At 41.2% G+C, this 19,912-nt stretch overlaps 1 protein-coding gene across 1 annotated transcript in view; it reads left to right on the plus strand.

Moving 5' to 3' along the window:
- The window catches only part of ZDHHC7 (zinc finger DHHC-type palmitoyltransferase 7), a 281,517-nt gene that overhangs the window by 81,260 nt on the left and 180,345 nt on the right, over positions 1–19,912 (plus strand). The window contains exon 2 of the mRNA XM_069216286.1: positions 2,199–2,280. The gene's annotated coding sequence lies outside the window, so the exon portion shown is untranslated. The remainder of the gene's footprint in view (positions 1–2,198; positions 2,281–19,912) is intronic.

Genomic DNA, 19,912 nt, shown 5'->3' on the forward strand with positions numbered 1-19,912 from the left:
GCCATTGTATAATCATACATATCAGAAAAAACATGAATTGTGATAATGATGCATTTATCTACACATTGTGATGCTTACCATCGTTTTAATCTAATTTACATTAAACTGATCCTCCTACCTTTATGCAAGAAACAACGAATTGCTTTGTGGTATGTTCAAATTTGCACTTGATTCCTCCTTTATTCACCAAGGCTACTGTTATACAGGGAGTGCAGAATTATTAGGCAATTTGTATTTTTGAGGATTAATTTTATTATTGAACAACAACCATGTTCTCAATGAACCCAAAAAACTCATTAATATCAAAGCTGAATATTTTTGGAAGTAGTTTTTAGTTTGTTTTTAGTTTTAGCTATGTTAGGGGGATATCTGTGTGTGCAGGTGACTATCACTGTGCACAATTATTAGGCAACTTAACAAAAAAAAATATATACCCATTTCAATTATTTATTATTACCAGTGAAACCAATATAACATCTCAACATTCACAAATATACATTTCTGACATTCAAAAACAAAACAAAAACAAATCAGTGACCAATATAGCCACCTTTCTTTGCAAGGACACTCAAAAGCCTGCCATCCATGGATTCTGTCAGTGTTTTGATCTGTTCACCATCAACATTGCGTGCAGCAGCAACCACAGCCTCCCAGACACTGTTCAGAGAGGTGTACTGTTTTCCCTCCTTGTAAATCTCACATTTGATGATGGACCACAGGTTCTCAAAGGGGTTCAGATCAGGTGAACAAGGAGGCCATGTCATTAGATTTCCTTCTTTTATACCCTTTCTTGCCAGCCACGCTGTGGAGTACTTGGACGCGTGTGATGGAGCATTGTCCTGCATGAAAATCATGTTTTTCTTGAAGGATGCAGACTTCTTCCTGTACCACTGCTTGAAGAAGGTGTCTTCCAGGAACTGGCAGTAGGACTGGGAGTTGAGCTTGACTCCATCCTCAACCCGAAAAGGCCCCACAAGCTCATCTTTGATGATACCAGCCCAAACCAGTACTCCACCTCCACCTTGCTGGCGTCTGAGTCGGACTGGAGCTCTCTGCCCTTTACCAATCCAGCCACGGGCCCATCCATCTGGCCCATCAAGACTCACTCTCATTTCATCAGTCCATAAAACCTTAGAAAAATCAGTCTTGAGATATTTCTTGGCCCAGTCTTGACGTTTCAGCTTGTGTGTCTTGTTCAGTGGTGGTCGTCTTTCAGCCTTTCTTACCTTGGCCATGTCTCTGAGTATTGCACACCTTGTGCTTTTGGGCACTCCAGTGATGTTGCAGCTCTGAAATATGGCCAAACTGGTGGCAAGTGGCATCGTGGCAGCTGCACGCTTGACTTTTCTCAGTTCATGGGCAGTTATTTTGCGCCTTGGTTTTTCCACACGCTTCTTGCGACCCTGTTGACTATTTTGAATGAAACGCTTGATTGTTCGATGATCACGCTTCAGAAGCTTTGCAATTTTAAGAGTGCTGCATCCCTCTGCAAGATATCTCACTATTTTTGACTTTTCTGAGCCTGTCAAGTCCTTCTTTTGCCCCATTTTGCCAAAGGAAAGGAAGTTGCCTAATAATTATGCACACCTGATATAGGGTGTTGATGTCATTAGACCACACCCCTTCTCATTACAGAGATGCACATCACCTAATATGCTTAATTGGTAGTAGGCTTTCGAGCCTATACAGCTTGGAGTAAGACAACATGCATAAAGAGGATGATGTGGTCAAAATACTCATTTGCCTAATAATTCTGCACTCCCTGTATTTATATCTCTCATATAGAAGAGAAAACACCAGGGATTTAAGTGGTTTGCAGGAAGAGAGCTGGGCTGACCATGTTTTATAAGGAATTAAATACCCTCTACCATACATTTTGAGGACATTGCAAGCCATCTTGGAGTTGCATGGCATTACAAAGGAACTCTGTCTTCAGTCTTATTCCTCTGTATGGTCATAGAACTCCTCTGCAACTTGTCATATCCTTATAATGTACGTAGTGTACGGAAGAGGATGCTTTAGGCCATCAGTAATTAAGATCATCGAGTACTTTATAATGCTGTAGTTCATTAAACGCTATCGTTTTCCCATTCTTTCTGTTTGAAAATGAGGAAATGTATTGAATTTCCCAGCATGCCCTTTGTAATGGTTTCTATGCTTGTAGAGCTCAATTTCTTAACACTAAATTGTCTTTTCAGATCACATCAGATATGACTAAAGGCAGCTGGGAAGCCTAAGGCGAAGCCACTATGTCAAAATAGCGTTTGCACCATTTGCAAGGTAAACCCTTCATTTTTATTTGAATGTGCAATTCATGGATTCCAGAAGACAGTGCCTTGTAATGCTGTGGGAATTACGTATGAGTACATGATCAAGCAGTTTTGCGTTACTTCGATATTTCCCTAAAGTTTACCACCGTCATCAAAAGCAGAAGACATACAGCAGTGCTCAGCTGTGAGTTGATGCTTGGCCATTCTCTTAACATCATCGTGAAGTTTTGTCCTCCATATTTAGAAGAGTTAAATGTCTGCACAGAACGGTGTACTGCTGATATTTTTTACGTATTGAATAAGAAATTTTAGGAGAAAAATTCAAAGTTCTTTTCGTGGAAAAATTGAAAATGTTTACTTGAAAGTGTGTTGTGTGGGTAGGTCTAGGGCTGGGAATTCTCCGTCAGCGAATGATCAGGGACTGTCAAAAGAACTTTCTACAACCAGATTGTGTCGGTGTATCTTCTGATCACTTTTGCATAAGAGAAAGAGGTTTCCTGGATGAAAAAGTAGATAGCCGGGTGTTTTACTGTTTTTTTTTCAGCCTATCCAAAATAACCTCTGGTTTGTAAAATAGAAAGAGTGCCTCAGACTGAACATGTCAGTAAGAATAACTAGCTTTGGCAAAGCCAATAGGTCTTGCCTATGCAAGAGCTTGTTGGCTTTGACAATGTGTTTTTGCTATGTTGTACTCCAGTGTGGTTGCTGTTCAGCATGGCTAAAAGTTAGTGGCGTGGAATGTCAGAGTGGAGTTGGGAAGTAGAGTGTTGTAGAGTGGATTTGTTGGAGTGTCATAGAGTGGAGTAGGGGAAGTAGAGTATTGTGGAGTTGAGTAAAGTTCAGTGGCAGAGTGTTGTGGGGTGGAATAAGGTGGAGTGGGTTGTAGTAGATTGACGTAGTGTGGATTAGATGGGAGTAGAGTGGGGTGGGTGAATTGAATTGGGGTACAGTGGGGTGGATTGGGGTGGGTTGAAATGGGGTGAGGTGGATTAAATTAGGGTGGATTAGATTAGATTAGATTGGATTGGAGTGGGTGGTTTGGATTGGAGTGAAAGGGGTGCTTTGGATTGGGGTGTAGTGGATTAGATTGGACTGGAATGGGGTGCATTGGATTTGAGTGGGGTGGATTGGATTTGAGTGAGATGGATTGGATTGGAATGAGGTGGATTGGATTGGGGTGAATTGTATTGGAGCTGGGTGAATTGGATTGGAGTGGGGTGGATTGGAAAGGGGTGGGCCAGATGGATCGGCTTGGAGTGGGGTGGACTGAACTGGGATGTGTGGGCAACTGGGATGTGGTGGATTGGACTTGAGTAGCGTATTGGATTGGAGTAGAGTAGAGTGGGGTGGATTGGAGTGGGTTTGGTGGATTGAAATGGGGTGGCATAGATTGGATTGGGTGTGGTGGGCTGCAGTGGGATGGATCGGAATGGGGTGGGTTCAATTGGATTGGAATGGGGTGTGTGGGAGTGGATAGGATTGGATTGGGGTGATTGGAGTGGGGTGGGATGGATGGAGTGGGGTGGACTGAAGTGGGGTGGGGTGGATTGGGGCTAGGTGGATTGTGTGGTGGATTGGATTGCTGTGGTGTGTTTTGGATTGGGGTGGGTGGGTGTATTGGAGTGCTGTAGGCTGGATGGATTGGATTAGGGTGTGGTGGACAGAACTCTGGGTGGATTTGAGTTAGGTGGAGTGTGGTGGATTGGATTAAAATGGGGTGGGGTGAATTAAGGGTGGGGTCAACTGGAGGGGTGGATTGGATTGGATTGGAGTGTGGTGGGGTGGAATGGATTGGCATAGGGTGAAAAGGATTGGGGTGGATCAGATTGGGATGAGGTGGGTGGATTGGAGTGGGGGTGGGTGGATTGGAGTGGGGTTGACTGGATTGAGTGGGGGTGGATTATGGTGGGGTGGATTGTATTGAGGTGAGGTGGATTAGATCGGGGTGGGGTGGTTTGGATTGGAGTTGGGTGGTTTGGATTGTAGTGGGCTGGATTGGATTTGTATAGGGTGGATTGATTGGAGAGTAGTGGCCTAGAATGGAGATGGGTAGATTAAGGTGGTTTGGAGTGAGGTGGACTGAACTGTAGAAGGGTGGATTAATTTGGACTGGGTTGGAGTGGGTGGATTAAAGTGGATTGTATTAGTGTGATGGATTGGGGTGGTGTGGGTGGATTGAAGTAAGGTGGATTGGGTAGTGGTGGACTTGATTGGAGTGGGGTGGAATGGGTTGGATTGGAGTGGGGTGGGTTGGATTGGAATGGGGTGGGGTGCGTCTGACTGGAGTGGGGTGGATTGAACTGGAGTGGATTGGGGTAGGTTGGTGTGGATTGGATTGGGGCAAGGTGTACTGGATTGGAGTGGGGTAAATTGGGCTGGGCTGGATTCTGGTGTATTGGATTGGTGTGGGGTGAACTGGTTTGTAGTGGGGTAGATTGTGGTGGATTGGAGTGGGGTGAATCGGGATGGAGTGGGGTGGAGTGCGGTGAGGAGGATTGGAGTGGGGCAGATTATTTTGTATTAAAGTGGGGCAGGCTGGGCTGATTTAAATGAATTTGAGTGGGGCATGTTTTGGATTGGAGTGGGGAAGATTTGAGTGGAGCAGATTATTTTGCATTGGAGTGGGGCAGATTGAATTACAGTGGATTGGACTGGAGTTGGTGGATTGGATTGTAATGGAATTGGGTGGAATGGATGGGAGTCGGGTGATTTGTGTTGGTGGGGGGTGGATTGGTTGGGATGGGATGGGATTGGATTGAATTGGAGTGGGGTGGACTGGATTTGATTGGGGTGAGATGGATTGGATTGAAATGGAGTGGATTGTTTTGGATTAGATTGGAGTGGGACAGATTGTTTTGGAGTGGTGCAGATTGGAGTGAAGCGGATTCATGCGGGACAGATTGTTTTGGATTGGAGTGGGGCATAATGTTTTGGATTGGAGTAGGGCAGATTGGAGTGGGGCAGATTGTTTTGGATTGGAGTGAGGCAGAATATTTTGCTATGGTGCAGATTGTTTTAGATTGGAGTAGGGGGAATTGGGGTGGGCCAGATTAGATTGAGGTGGGTTGAGAGGATTGAGGTGGGGTCGGTTGGAATGGATTGGACTGGGGTGAGTGGTTTGGATTGGATTGGATTGGATTGGAGTGGGGTGAGGTGAGGTGGTGTGGTTTGGGGTCGATTGTAGTTGGGCGGATTGGAGTTTGGAGGATTTGGATTTACTGCATGATTATTTGTTAAAGCATAATTTCAGAAATTACTTATAAAGAAAGAATTTTGGTTTACAATATTTAGAACAAGATAATAGTGTTCTTTTGAGAACAGCGGCCACAAGCAAATACAAAAGAAGACGTGAATGCAAAGACGAGTTGGCAAAATAAAACAAAGTTAGCTATTAAAAAAAAAAAAAACTTAGCAATTTTGTGTGTCCTGCTGGGCACGTTTTTGCCAGGCACAAGCCTTTTGTGTGCAGGGCACTAGAAGTTAAAAAATAAAATTGTACCTCAATCATGCCTGGAGCAGCGGATGGGCACCGATTATATTGAATCAATCAGTTTCTGTTCCCTGCAGAGGAACGGATATGATGCCAGGCCTGCAGTGACAAATTATGAGGCTTTAAAGAAGAGTGCCATGCAAGTCAGCAAATGATAAGCGACAGGCGGTCTCCAAGCCTTTTACTGTACACAACAGAGTCTTGTCTTGCAAGCAAGGTGCATGCACTCGCAGGCTCTACTCTAAAACGAATCTGCCGGTCAGAACGGGTCATGATACTAGAAGATTGTGTCAACGGAATTCTGAGTTATCACTATAGGAAACACTGTGCTAGGTTTTGCCCAGCCATATTTAGGAACATGTGAATTCAACCAGTCCATCATTTCACTGAAATGATTCAAAAGAAAAACGCTGCAGCTATATTCATTCTAGTTAACATGATGTGATTCATTGAGTATCCTTAGTATCCCAGTAGTGGGCATTCTCGGGCACACGGTTTCCATCTTTTATACATCAGGAGTGAAGTGTTTTAGTAGACATGAGACTAGAATTTGAGATTTCCCTTCTAAGTAACACAAAACACACCCAAATAAATTATCACTTTTACTCCGGTTGGTGAAAACCAAACAGCTGTAAAGATCTTTTGGAAAAATAATGAGAATTGGCTAAACAGTTGCACTTAACTTAAAATCCTTGTACCTATCCGGTCCAACATCCTTTTGAACTGCCTTTGCTTTAATTGCTTGTGTCAGTTCTCACCATTGTACCTGTTACGCAACCATTCATCTTTTGTTTAATAAATCTGTACTGGAGGTTGATGGTAGTTAGAAGCCTCTTTTTAGAGGAATTGGTTGCTGAAAAGCTGCCATTTTAAAATTGAGTGTCTTATTTCTGAGGAATGTTTTCATCATTTTACAGTCCATGTATTGGCAATGGATTCGGCCAAAAGCCCATTTCTGCAGGAAATATGGTCATCGGCTACCTTTTATGGGTTAGTAGCATATACTGTTCTATATTGTATTTGTCTTTTGACTTGTACTTGGGTTTCGACTGAAATTAATCTAAGCATTCCATCCATTACTTTTTTTATTTCTTGTTTGCACGTCGTCAGCAAACTGAATCGTCTTACTCTCCTGCTAGTAACAACATGCTTAATGGTTATACAGATATTGTAGGAGACGCAAAGGATGGTTACAGGAACGAGGCTGTACTTTAAAGAAGTTGTCACAGACTTTTAGTGCTCCTGTAAAGTGCTCTGTCAATTTCAGTACCACCAAGGTCCCTCCACTAGATGGAGAAAGCAAGAAGCTTTGTGCAGTGAGCTTAGCGGGCCGAGTCAGATAAAATGGAGAAAAGACTTGAGAGAACGTATCAAACTCATAAAAAGACAGGATAATGCTACGGCTGCTGTCCAAGTAAGCACCTCAATTTCTGATGTTTCTGACACTTCCCTCACATTTTCAATACAAGTAGCAGGCTTTACTAGCTGGCACCTAACCACAGGAGTAGTTTAGCAATCTGATTAAAGTGGTAAGACTGTCAGGCGAGACTGAACAGGGAGGATATGGCCTTTCCTTCTCCACCTTATCTCTTTCAGGTGACCTAAATGCGAAGTAATGAGCTATAGAAGTAACCAGTACAACGTAAGTGTTTCTTATGTCAGTGTTTCACTGAATTCCCCTTGAGGCAGGTCGGACTTGAACCAAGGAGAAGTTTGAATGGCAGGTAGACTAGTTTAGACAGAATGCTGAATGTTAGTGGATGTAGAGTTCTGGAGTCTTCAAAAGAATCATCCCTGTGTGCTGTGCAACTCCCACTCAATAGTCCTTCCTTCCTATGGGCTGCCCGTTTCTAATTACTCTTTTTTTTTTTTAGCTGGTTTTGTAGTGAATATGTTTCAAGCTGGTCTAAAAACCACTACGAAGCATTTAGTGATCCAAACAATTTAGTAATACGAAATGTTTATCTGCCATATGCGCGTGTTTTACAAACGAAAGAAAACTGCTTAGTGTAATGAGATATTTCTATGTAATCTGCAGGTCTCAATAGTGAATCTTGATAGATAAGATGTTACTAAGTCTTTCTTCCCCAAAGGTCAACATAGTATGTACTAATAATCAAGCCCACAGGTGCTCAAGCAGATATGCTAATTAGAGATATTAATGAGTGTTTATGCATATTGAATAATAATAATATGTAGAAATAAATAATGTAGAGAATTAATGTGCACGTTTGAAAATGTGCCCTCGGAGAGTGGTCACCAAGATTTACAAATGTACTAATAAAATGAATAACATGTATAAAATATTAAAAAAAAATATGAAAACAATGTAGTAGTATGTCATATTGAGATAAATATAGTGTGTTTTGCATTATATTGTAGAAAAAACTTGGCCAAAGTTGTGGCCTAGTTTTGCCAGGCCTCATGTAGAAGCTGAACTGCTAGCGCAATGTAGAGAAGCTAATGTGCTGAACTGACACTGAACTGCTTATTGTTTAATAAAAATCTGCTCAGCAAAAATCCTATGCGTGAACCGACGGACAGGAGATGATGAAATCATAAATGTAACAAGGACTGTGTAAAGCAGACAAGATGTACTTTCCCAGGACACGAACAATGGTGACACTGACTAGAGAAGAAGATGCAACATTTTTGATACCTGACTCGCCGGATGATGAGAACATCGTACAGTGAACCAGTCGACATCTTGAGAACCATGTAATGCTAGAAGTCCTAGATAAGAAGAACTGAATTTATTGGGAAGAGTCATAACCGGTGATTAATTGACCAATTAGGAATTGGGGGATAGTCTGGGCGACTTTGATATAATGCCGCGACAAAGGGGGAAACTTTCAGAACTGATGGAGAGATGTTAAGGGCAGATGCCGAAGGATAGACCGTATTCCGAATTTGATGCGATATTGGGAGAGAAGAGATTCGAGATTCTGTCATTGGGCTTGAGAGCCTGATGCGATGCTGATTGTTTGATGACCTGAAGACAAAGACTGACTTTGGTGCTGATCCATACCGTGGTCAATGTGACTGAATTTAACTTTTGTGCCATTTCTTTCTAGGTACCAAGTGCACTGTTTTATAGTTTCTCTCCTAGCTAGATGTTTTCCCAAATTCATGTTCTAAACTGTTTTCACATGAAGTCCCACATGCTAATGCTAATCTGGGTTAGGTAGGGATCCTATACTGAGACGTTGACATAAATGGTGACAATGATTGACGGACTGATTTGCTGAACTACTCATGTAAACATATTCATTGTTATTGGCTTACTTTGAAGCATTAGAACGCATGTTTTCTTAAGTGCTGTTTATATTATGTTATTGGTGGTCACTAATGAAATAATCTTGGCTTGGATTTGAATAAAGTTTGAATTAATCTTCATGACTTAGTATTGTAACCAATAGGGAATAAAAATTGCATAAAACATATATTGAGTTGTGGTTATTCATGAATATTGACGTTATTAACTACTGACTACTGTTTTGCTATTTGGCTATTGGTTTTGTGCATTGATTAGTGGTACACATTGGTTATCCCGTAGCTAGGATACTCCATGCGAATCAAAAGGTTCATCGGCCTATATGTGTTCCCTTGTAAATTTACTTACTAAGGAACAGGTGCACTAGCACAGGGAACACTGCAATATATAGCCTAAGTAAATGTGGTTTATAGTGCAAACTAAATTATTCATATTTGTATTTGATTTCTTAATACACCTCGGTTTGGGGAAACCTAGTGGAATGGACAGAAAACTGCAATATTCTGCTTGTTTTTGTATTTTACAAGTGTTGAACTATTCTTTGGGTACAAACATTGGAATAGATGTCCTGGAAAGGAATCCTGGCTGTGTTCGGCCTTTATATAATTGTCCAAAGTATATGGTTAAAGTACCTTTCGTTGAATTTAAATATACATCTGTGAGTGATGCATCCACATAAAAGGGATGATCAAATCTCCATAATCCAGAATGTGATGGCGAGAAGAAAAGGGATTCGGGTGAAAGCTATAATGAAAGCATGAGTTGCGGATATTTTTTTTTTAAAGACAGAAATCAATAAGCATTGATTTGAACCACATGTTGGAATTGCTAGTCGTAGTGCTCAGCCGACTCAGTAATGTCACAAAGAAAACATTGTTGTTCTTTAGTCGTGGGGAAAAGTGACCATTTCATTACAGCTTTCATTACAAAAATTTAGCTACTTACCTTTTTAGTCTCCAAACGTTCAGTCCTTAAATTTTCCATTGAACCGCATTACCACTAAAGCAGAAAAAGCACAGAAAATTGGCTGCTCTGACATGTGCCCAGGTTGCCAAATCAATAGTGCTCTCAGGTTTGGCTCCCATAAGGCCGCCCATTTATAGCCAGAGATCAATAGTGACTTCAGGGATGATCTGTCGCCTTGGGTTGCATGTTTCGGTTCGTGCACTTGGTGCATAAGACTGGTTGCACTCCCTGCTTTCAGACACCCCAGTCTCCTCTTTTAACTTATCAGCACAGGACTCCTTGAAGACCTTTTTTTGCACCCACTTCTCACAGCCTTTTGATGCTTGAAACAAAAAAAAGGCAAGTTGGTAATTTTAATACGTCCAATACAAATGCTAGGAATTGTACAAAGTCATTTCATTGTGCATTGAAACCATATGGCTCTCACTTTAATTAGCTCTGAAGGAAAATTCGATGACCATTTCTGATATTTGAACGATCTCTCTAAGCTACACTCGTGCTTTAAACAGAACAACTTATTCTATAAAAATTTGCTTCAACCAGGAGAGCAGCATGAGGAATTCACACCAATAATTCCAGTAGCTATGCATATGCCCACAAAGACCATCCCAGGCTCTTTTGCCAACACTTTCAGATTTTGTTCATACATCAGAAGTTTGATCATGTGACCCCCAGTGGTACAGATGGAAGGCAGCCTACCTCCTTTTCCAGGCTGATCTCTTTTGAACGCCTACTGGCAAAACAGCGCCTGTCTTTTAGCCCTGCCAGTGCACATTGGGACTTCATTCTGTCTAGCTCCTCCACAATTCAACTTAATTTTACTTCAAAATTAAATGATATTTTACTGATCTAGTTTTTGCACACCTTTGTAAAACGGACAACCTTCCTTTTATATATTTTTTGTTTTTATAAGCCTTTTAACACTAGTGTACAATAATTTAAAATTGTGATTTGTTGCTGCCACTGTTAATGTATAAATTACTCTTTCTGTCCCCTACATGTACTATACAAACGCTACGATTCCTGAATGGGAATTTCTCTGTCTCACCCAACGATGCCCTCTGAAATTACCTGTCACAATTTATTTCTGACTCTCCTTACTAGATATAATGTTTATCTCCAATTTAGTAAGTGGGTCTGTTTTTCTCCCAAGTGCTTTTGGTCTTCTTCCTTTTTTCCCAACTCATCCACTAAGAGTACTTCTTCCCGTTTGTCAAATGTCTTAAATATTTATCATGTACCTGCAGTTTCTATTAGCCCTGCTAATTGTTAACTAACTTTATAACTAGAGTGTTGATATATTTTACTGTACGATGCTAATATTATTTATGTGCTCTGAATCACTTTGTGATTTAATGAGCTCTGAAACCTAGTGAGGTGGATTCTGTTTTACATGCGACAAGCCATTAATTAATGAATGTTTCTAATTAGCTTCTGAAGTGCAATTTTAACACACCGGTGAGAGAAATGTGCAGACGCCAAGCAAGCCTCTGATGCCTAGCTCTTGTTGACTTAATGTGTATATACAGGGAGTGCAGAATTATTAGGCAAATGAGTATTTTGACCACATCATCCTCTTTATGCATGTTGTCTTACTCCAAGCTGTATAGGCTCGAAAGCCTACTACCAATTAAGCATATTAGGTGATGTGCATCTCTGTAATGAGAAGGTATGTGGTCTAATGACATCAACACCCTGTATCAGGTGTGCATAATTATTAGGCAACTTCCTTTCCTTTGGCAAAATGGGTCAAAAGAAGGACTTGACAGGCTCAGAAAAGTCAAAAATAGTGAGATATCTTGCAGAGGGATGCAGCACTCTTAAAATTGCAAAGCTTCTGAAGCGTGATCATCGAACAATCAAGCGTTTCATTCAAAATAGTCAACAGGGTCGCAAGAAGCGTGTGGAAAAACCAAGGCGCAAAATAACTGCCCATGAACTGAGAAAAGTCAAGCGTGCAGCTGCCACGATGCCACTTGCCACCAGTTTGGCCATATTTCAGAGCTGCAACATCACTGGAGTGCCCAAAAGCACAAGGTGTGCAATACTCAGAGACATGGCCAAGGTAAGAAAGGCTGAAAGACGACCACCACTGAACAAGACACTCAAGCTGAAACGTCAAGACTGGGCCAAGAAATATCTCAAGACTGATTTTTCTAAGGTTTTATGGACTGATGAAATGAGAGTGAGTCTTGATGGGCCAGATGGATGGGCCCGTGGCTGGATTGGTAAAGTGCAGAGAGCTCCAGTCCGACTCAGACGCCAGCAAGGTGGAGGTGGAGTACTGGTTTGGGCTGGTATCATCAAAGATGAGCTTGTGGGGCCTTTTCGGGTTGAGGATGGAGTCAAGCTCAACTCCCAGTCCTACTGCCAGTTCCTGGAAGACACCTTCTTCAAGCAGTGGTACAGGAAGAAGTCTGCATCCTTCAAGAAAAACATGATTTTCATGCAGGACAATGCTCCATCACACGCGTCCAAGTACTCCACAGCGTGGCTGGCAAGAAAGGGTATAAAAGAAGGAAATCTAATGACATGGCCTCCTTGTTCACCTGATCTGAACCCCATTGAGAACCTGTGGTCCATCATCAAATGTGAGATTTACAAGGAGGGAAAACAGTACACCTCTCTGAACAGTGTCTGGGAGGCTGTGGTTGCTGCTGCACGCAATGTTGATGGTGAACAGATCAAAACACTGACAGAATCCATGGATGGCAGGCTTTTGAGTGTCCTTGCAAAGAAAGGTGGCTATATTGGTCACTGATTTGTTTTTGTTTTGTTTTTGAATGTCAGAAATGTATATTTGTGAATGTTGAGATGTTATATTGGTTTCACTGGTAATGATAAATAATTGAAATGGGTATATATTTTTTTTTTGTTAAGTTGCCTAATAATTATGCACAGTGATAGTCACCTGCACACACAGATATCCCCCTAACATAGCTAAAACTAAAAACAAACTAAAAACTACTTCCAAAAATATTCAGTTTTGATATTAATGAGTTTTTTGGGTTCATTGAGAACATGGTTGTTGTTCAATAATAAAATTAATCCTCAAAAATACAACTTGCCTAATAATTCTGCACTCCCTGTATAGCCCTCAAATTTCCCATTCATAAGTAGCTCATGTAGTCCAGGTTTGTTTTTACTTTTCGTCATGTAATTTGTATTCCTGTTCATCCTTTTAAGACTACAAGCACTAGAATGGAACACATACATACCCCAGATGAAGTACTCAGGCATGAAACAAAAGTTCTCACTTGCAGGTCCAGGATAAGTAGCTATTGTTAATCTATGGGTATAGTATGAAGATTTTGCGGAGCTGTATCCATCGCCGATAACCTTCAGAACATTGCACATCGAGTTTTTTTTTTTTTTAATGATGGTGTTGACTCCCTTCAGTTGTCAGGGCATCATGACACAACACACAGCCACAAAAGCCATTGAGCCTGATAAAATCCCGGCAGATGTCCTTAAATTTGATAGTTCCCTTTAGGCCCCTTTTGTTGTAAAGCATGTGAACAAAATTCTTGTTATAAGCAGCATCCATTTTTCCAGGGCTTCATAAGCTTCTCTAGTCGCCAAGAAAAGAGGTCACCGGACAATGGTTGAATTATTACATATAATCATGTTTGTATTCTTTATCTAAGTGGATAAGCAAGTTTCTCTTTCAGCACTCCTAAACTGAAGGACACACATATTTTACAAAGAGCTGAAACTTGGTTCTAACAGGATTTAGGGAATATTAACTTGTACCATTAAGTGTGTATATAACCATAATGAAATACTTTTCTGACAAGGCATTATTATGTCACCTATAGCATTTGTCTCAGTTGCTCATAACAAATTGTGGAATATACCAAGATAAACATGAACTAGTAATAAAAAACTAAATTGACATTACTCTATTCAAATAATGCAGCTAAGATTCTATATGGACTCGACGTGGATCCTTCTAATCTGAAAGAGTGATTGGATGTGTGTGCTTACAATGCCCTCTGGCATCTCCCTTATCAATTTTGGTTTATAGTTTTTTGCTTTTACTTTAGTGGAAGTTGGGACTGGTGTATTTATTCATGGCAAGACCCTTCCCTTATCCTTGTATCAAGATAATGAAATCTTGCAGGCTAAAACGAAGGTTCTGTTGAAACATTAACTGAATAATGAAACTTGGTGGAAGGAATCTATTTCACAATATAATTTATATGAAACATCATACCTTGCGTTACTCTTCATATCTTGCATGATCTAATTGCACAAAACTATTGCCTTGCGATGTAGTTTGAAGGGCTATAGGAGATAGCTCTGCTATTTTAAACAGTGCAGATCGTGGTTAATAATAGCTGCACTAAATTTCCATTCACAGGCTGTTGAGAAATTTTCCAGATTTCTACATCATGATGTAGCTAATGTGGCCACAGCAAAGAACCATGGATGATGGAATACATACTGTCCAATAGTTGTTCTTGTCTCTCCTCTACATATGCAATTTAAATTCAGTTTGATATTACTGATAACGTATACTTTTGGTTCTTCCAATGCTAAAACTTCCTTGGGACACTTTTTGAATTTGATTAAGTTTTAAAGCAAACGTTCTTGTAACAATTGAATATGGAAAAAGCAGGAGCTCTTCCTTTCACAGTTTTGTCAAAAGCCAAATAAAATTATGGGTTAAAGTTGTCTGCTTCTTAATTAAATATTTGAGATCTAGAGCTCGTGAGCCCAAGTGAAATTTGAAAAAAAGGTTGTGAAAAATAGACCAGTGTTAACTTAGGCATAAAGGGTCATGTCAGATCGGTCTTCCGAGGCCATCTGTAGGTGAGACCTAAAAATGAATCTCCGGATTCATCCTTTGAGATGTTGGATAGCTGTACTGGGTTAAGTATTATATAATGTTTAAGAATGTATAACTGTAAGATATCAACTTATTATTTGGGGTGGGTGCTGGCCCATCTTAAGGAATAATCACAACCCTTGTCAGAGTCCATCAAATTCACTAAATTAACCTGAGCTCAACCACCTCATAGCAATTAACAGAGCAGGCATGCACAACTTAAGGCAGTTTGTAAAGTATTTGTGGAGTACAAAATAGTTATAAAGTCAGAATGCAAAACAGTAAAAATCTTAGACTGACATGGAACACTAGAGTAACATTTAATAAAATTACATCAAAATGGCAAACATCCAAAAGGGAAACCAGGCATTTGATTTTTTTAAAGATTTGAAAAAAAGGGGCCAAAAAGCACAACGCACCAATGACAGTCTATGGTTGTGGTAGTCTGGGACCTAGGAGCAGCTACAGGCTGACTGTGATGGCGCATGGGTTGGATACACTAAAGAGGTTCATTCTGGTCAGATTATACTTTCTGTCTTGGTCTTTGCACTCTACCACAGGAGTGCACTTCTAGATCCTCCCCAGAACCTCAGGAGAGGCACTTAGAGAATCACAGGGTGTCAGGCAGAGGCCAACCCCTGGGTCTAGTCGAAGTCCAGGTGCCTCTGGTCAGTTGGGTACTTCTAGGAAAAGGCCTATTGCAGCTTCTTGTCTCCCTGTAGCCACACAGGAGGTCAACCATCTGACCCTAGGAGTCCACTTCTTTGTTCTGGGTTTGACGAAACCGGTCCAGTCTTCTTGGGTTCTTATGAACCAATGGGAAAAATGTTCCCAGGGCCAACCTTTCCCACTATTTCTGTAGTTCCTGTATGCTTTACCGCAACAGGTCCGCAGTGCCATATGTCAGGACATTTTCAAGATGGTGTAAGTGTGCCTACAGCAAAGCCAGAGACAGATGCTTGGTAGGACAGAAATAATGTCATTCAGCAACCAGACAGTGGATATACAAGAATTGTCGTGCCATCTGTTATCAATGGTTCTGATGGATAAGTCATGATGTAGATTTATGACTCTGTTGGTAAATGTCTCTGTATTTTGTATCCTGTAAAATGTAATAAAGAATATATAGTACAAAAAAAGCATTGTCTTGGCATCCTGATCTCTCCCTTTCAAGTTGTCCCAAGTGATAAATGCTGGTCAGCAGACCTGTCAAGCAGGATTTGACACTGTGCTGCCAAGGGCGCAGCACCCACCTTGTATATTCTGCTGAACTCAGGGGAGTAATCTCTGCCCAATCAGGTCAGCCTGATGTATGCTACTGAGAACCATTTCACACCTTTTTCCCACTTATTCAAGGCTAAGCACTGTCTTTGGAATGCGGCAAAGTAATGTAAAATCACTTCCATGATTTCAGACAGGCAAAAGGTAACCTTCTAAAAGTTACTTTTCCTTAATATTTATTAAAAAACTGACTTCACCATTTATTTGGATTTTTATTAACTATTAGAGATAGAAGTGTGATTATTTTTCTAGATATTCCTATTCCCTACTTGCCCTATTAGTATCTTAAGCTGCACTCTGGTTTTCTACATAGGATAGCTAGGTCTGCCACAGTGAAAATTGCTTTTATGGCCTTGTCACTCTAGGGCAGTGGTCTCCAAACTTTTTAATGCTGAGCCCCCCCAGTTGAAAAATAAAAATCATTGTGCCCCCCTCAGAATTTTCCACGATTAATTCATAAAGATGGCAATGTTTACATATGTCTAGACCTATTTAAACATTACAGTTAAGTACTGTTACCTTTTTAAATATGCAATAACATGCTTCTGCTTAAAACAAAGGCCTGTTATCTGTATAATGCTTCTTTCAGCAAGAGTCTGGTGCCCCCTTTGGGATCACTTGAGGCCCCCCTAGGGGGGCCCGCCCCCCAGTTTGAAGACCTCTGCTTTAGGGGCATGATAACATTAACTTTCTGTGTGCTCCAGTTTTAAAAACCCACTACCCTATCTTTTTGACTTGACGGCTTACATAGGGGTGACTTAGTGATATTTAAAAAGAGGATTTTACCTGTTAATGGGTATATTTTGGCAGGTCACAATGCATGTTTTCCACTGTTAAGGTCAGCCTTCAGTGTTGGACCTTAAGCCATGCTTGTAGTGCTACATTAGTGGAAGCTAAAATAGGTGCTGCATTCCACTAGTAACATTTAACTTCCAGGCCCTTGGGTACATTTTGTAATGTATACTAAGAACTTATAAGCAAGTTCAATATGCTAATTAGGAATATGCAAATTCAGCCATGTTTAACGGGTGGCACAGACACTTACTACTGTTTAACATGTTTAAAGTCCACAGAGCTCTAAACTCAGTAAATCAATTGGGGGGAAATATGGAGGAACTGTTGGCCTTCAGTAAAGAGTAACAAGTGAAATTTGGAGGTGCTGCCAATGCTAGTGCTGGTATGCCAGGCAGTGTGCCCCTCCTCCTTTTCTGATTGGCTCCTTGCTGAGTTATGGAGTTGACGAGCTATGGGATGAACCTGTGCTCTGGAAGTGATAGTAAACCTGAGAAGATGGTGAGCAGCATTGTCATCATCCCCAAATTTCACTTGATACTCTCTACTCAAGAAGGACAACAATCCTGAAAGGTGTGACTAGAGATGCACAGCACTGACTGCACCAACAATTGTGAGTACTAAAGACTTTCAACTGAAGTGAATGTTATCATCAACTTCATTTACCACAGTGCATCTGGTCTATTTGTGTGGTGGTATTCCAGGCCATGAACAGACGCCTCCTTTTTGTTCTTTTCAACAAACTTCAATGCATTCTACAAAGCTGTGAGCTTCATGGTGTACGCTTTTGATTGTTAGTCCATTGCATATTGGTTGTACAGCAGCCTCTTTTCAAGGCTTTATTGATGTATGTTTGTCTAGTTGTTATAAAGCTGAATCAACCAAAATTCATGGTGATCCCAATAAATTTCAGATCTTGTGGTCCTTCATCTAGAACATATTGTCTTGGTGAGATCTTCACTCATCAATATACACAAGTTTGTATCCTCCTTGAGACAAGTTATAGCGGCAGAACGCCATCTCTTCCCAGTGTTAGCAGCAGGCATGCAGATAAGGCTGTTTCTATGGAACAAAGTGACCCTTACCTGCTATCAGTGTCTATTGAGTTTTATATCTAAATGTACTATTGAACCTTTCAGCATTTGTGCTTTTTGTGTCGCTTCTTCAGGCTAAACGTCAATAAACTGTTAGACGTAGTGTCTGTGCTCAGCTTGTATCAGCACTATTTTTGCTATTCTCTTTTGAAGAAAACATCTGTATGGTGCATGTGTTTTTTTCTTTTTTCAAAGGCCGCTTTCTATGTTTATGCACTGCTCCTTAAAAAGGTGAAAAATGTTTGACTGAGAGTGAAGTCAAAAGGACAGAAGCATACAAGTGGCATTCAGTTTGTTGATCAGAGGCCTCTTGTGTTGTTCGAGTTAGCTTTCTTGTTCCAAATGTATTCCTCATCTCACATTTGAAAACGGGTTTCAGCAGTTTAAATAAAAATTGTGACCTTTTATTTCAGTTCTTGTTAATTTATCAGATATGTATTTGTTCGACCTGTCTGCTCTTGGTGTGGTTTGCCCTGTCTTTTTGGCTTCTCACCTTCTGCTACGATCTGTGCTGAACTTCTTTTTTGTGGGATTTAGGACTTTGGGTGTTTTACCACTGCTGACCAGTGCTAAAGTGCTAGTGCTCTGTCTAAATTGGTCTGGTGATTAGTTTTCTCAATGATTGGTATATTTGATTTACTATTAAGTCCCTAGTAAAGTGCACTAGAAGTGCCCATGGCCTGCAAATCAAATGTTACTAGTGGGCCTGCAGCACTGATTCTGCCACCCACATGATTAGCTCTGTAAACATGTCTCAGACCTGCCACTGCAGTGTCTGTGTGTGCAGTTTTAAACTGCCAGTTGGACCTGGCAAGTGCACCCACTTGCCAGGCCCAAGCTTTCCCTTTTACTACATGTAAGTCACCCCTAAGGTAGGCCCAAGGCAGCCCCATGGGCAGGGTGCAGTATATTTAAAAGGCAGGACATGTACTAATGTGTACTAATGTGTTTTACATGTCCTGATAGTGAAATACTGCTTAACTTGTTTTTCACTATTGCAAGGCCTACCTCTCCCATAGGGTAACAAGGGGATTGCCTTGAAATATATTTTGTGTGCAGATTCCCATTAGGAGCAGATAGAGATATGAAGTTTGGGGTCTCTGAACTCACAAACTAAAAATACTTATTCTTGTGAAGTTGGGATTTAGATTGTGAGTTTGAAAATGCCGCTTTTTGAAAGTGGGAATTTTCTTGCTTAACTATTCTGTGCTTCTGCCTGGCTGTAGAATACACTTCTGTGTCAGACTGACAGTTGGGCTGTTTGTGAATTCATTCTAGACAGGCACATAAAGGGAGCTGAGGTGTGTCCTGCATATCCTGATGGGTCTTCCTGGGCTAGAGTGGAGCTGACACTGGCACTTGAATAGGGCTGTGCCTGTCCTTACACAAAGCAGTCTCCAGCCCCCTGAAGTGTGTCTGGGGCCAGGACAGGGAGAGGCAGGGTCTTGTGCACTACAAAGACTTTCCTTTGAAGCTTGCCTACTTCAAAGGCAGAAGTGAGTATAAGTATCGGACTGCTGACCCCACAACTTTAGAACACTTCTGGACTGAGCACATTCTGCCAGGGAGAAGAGCTGGATGCTTGAGGAGGACCGGCCACTCTGCCTGTTACTTTGCTGTGCTTGTCTGCTGCTGCTACTTCTGCTCTGGAAGTGAAAGGACTGGACTTTGCTTTCTAGCTCCTGCTTTCCAGGGTTCTCCAAGGGCTTGAACTGAGCTTTCCTTCTGTTGTGAAGTCTCAGGGATATCAAAGACTTCATCTGCCTGGACTCTTCTGACTCCTGACTTGCAAAGGGGGGCCAAATCCAGTCCCTGGGCCCTTGGAAGTTGAAGCTGGTGATGTAAAAAAAATCCATGCACCTAGGCCGTTGCGGCAGAAAAATTGACGCTGCGCCTGCACCGCAGCTGAAAAAT

The sequence above is a fragment of the Pleurodeles waltl genome, chromosome 12 (assembly GCF_031143425.1).
Source record: "Pleurodeles waltl isolate 20211129_DDA chromosome 12, aPleWal1.hap1.20221129, whole genome shotgun sequence".
In the NCBI taxonomy this organism is placed as follows: Eukaryota; Metazoa; Chordata; class Amphibia; order Caudata; family Salamandridae; genus Pleurodeles; species Pleurodeles waltl.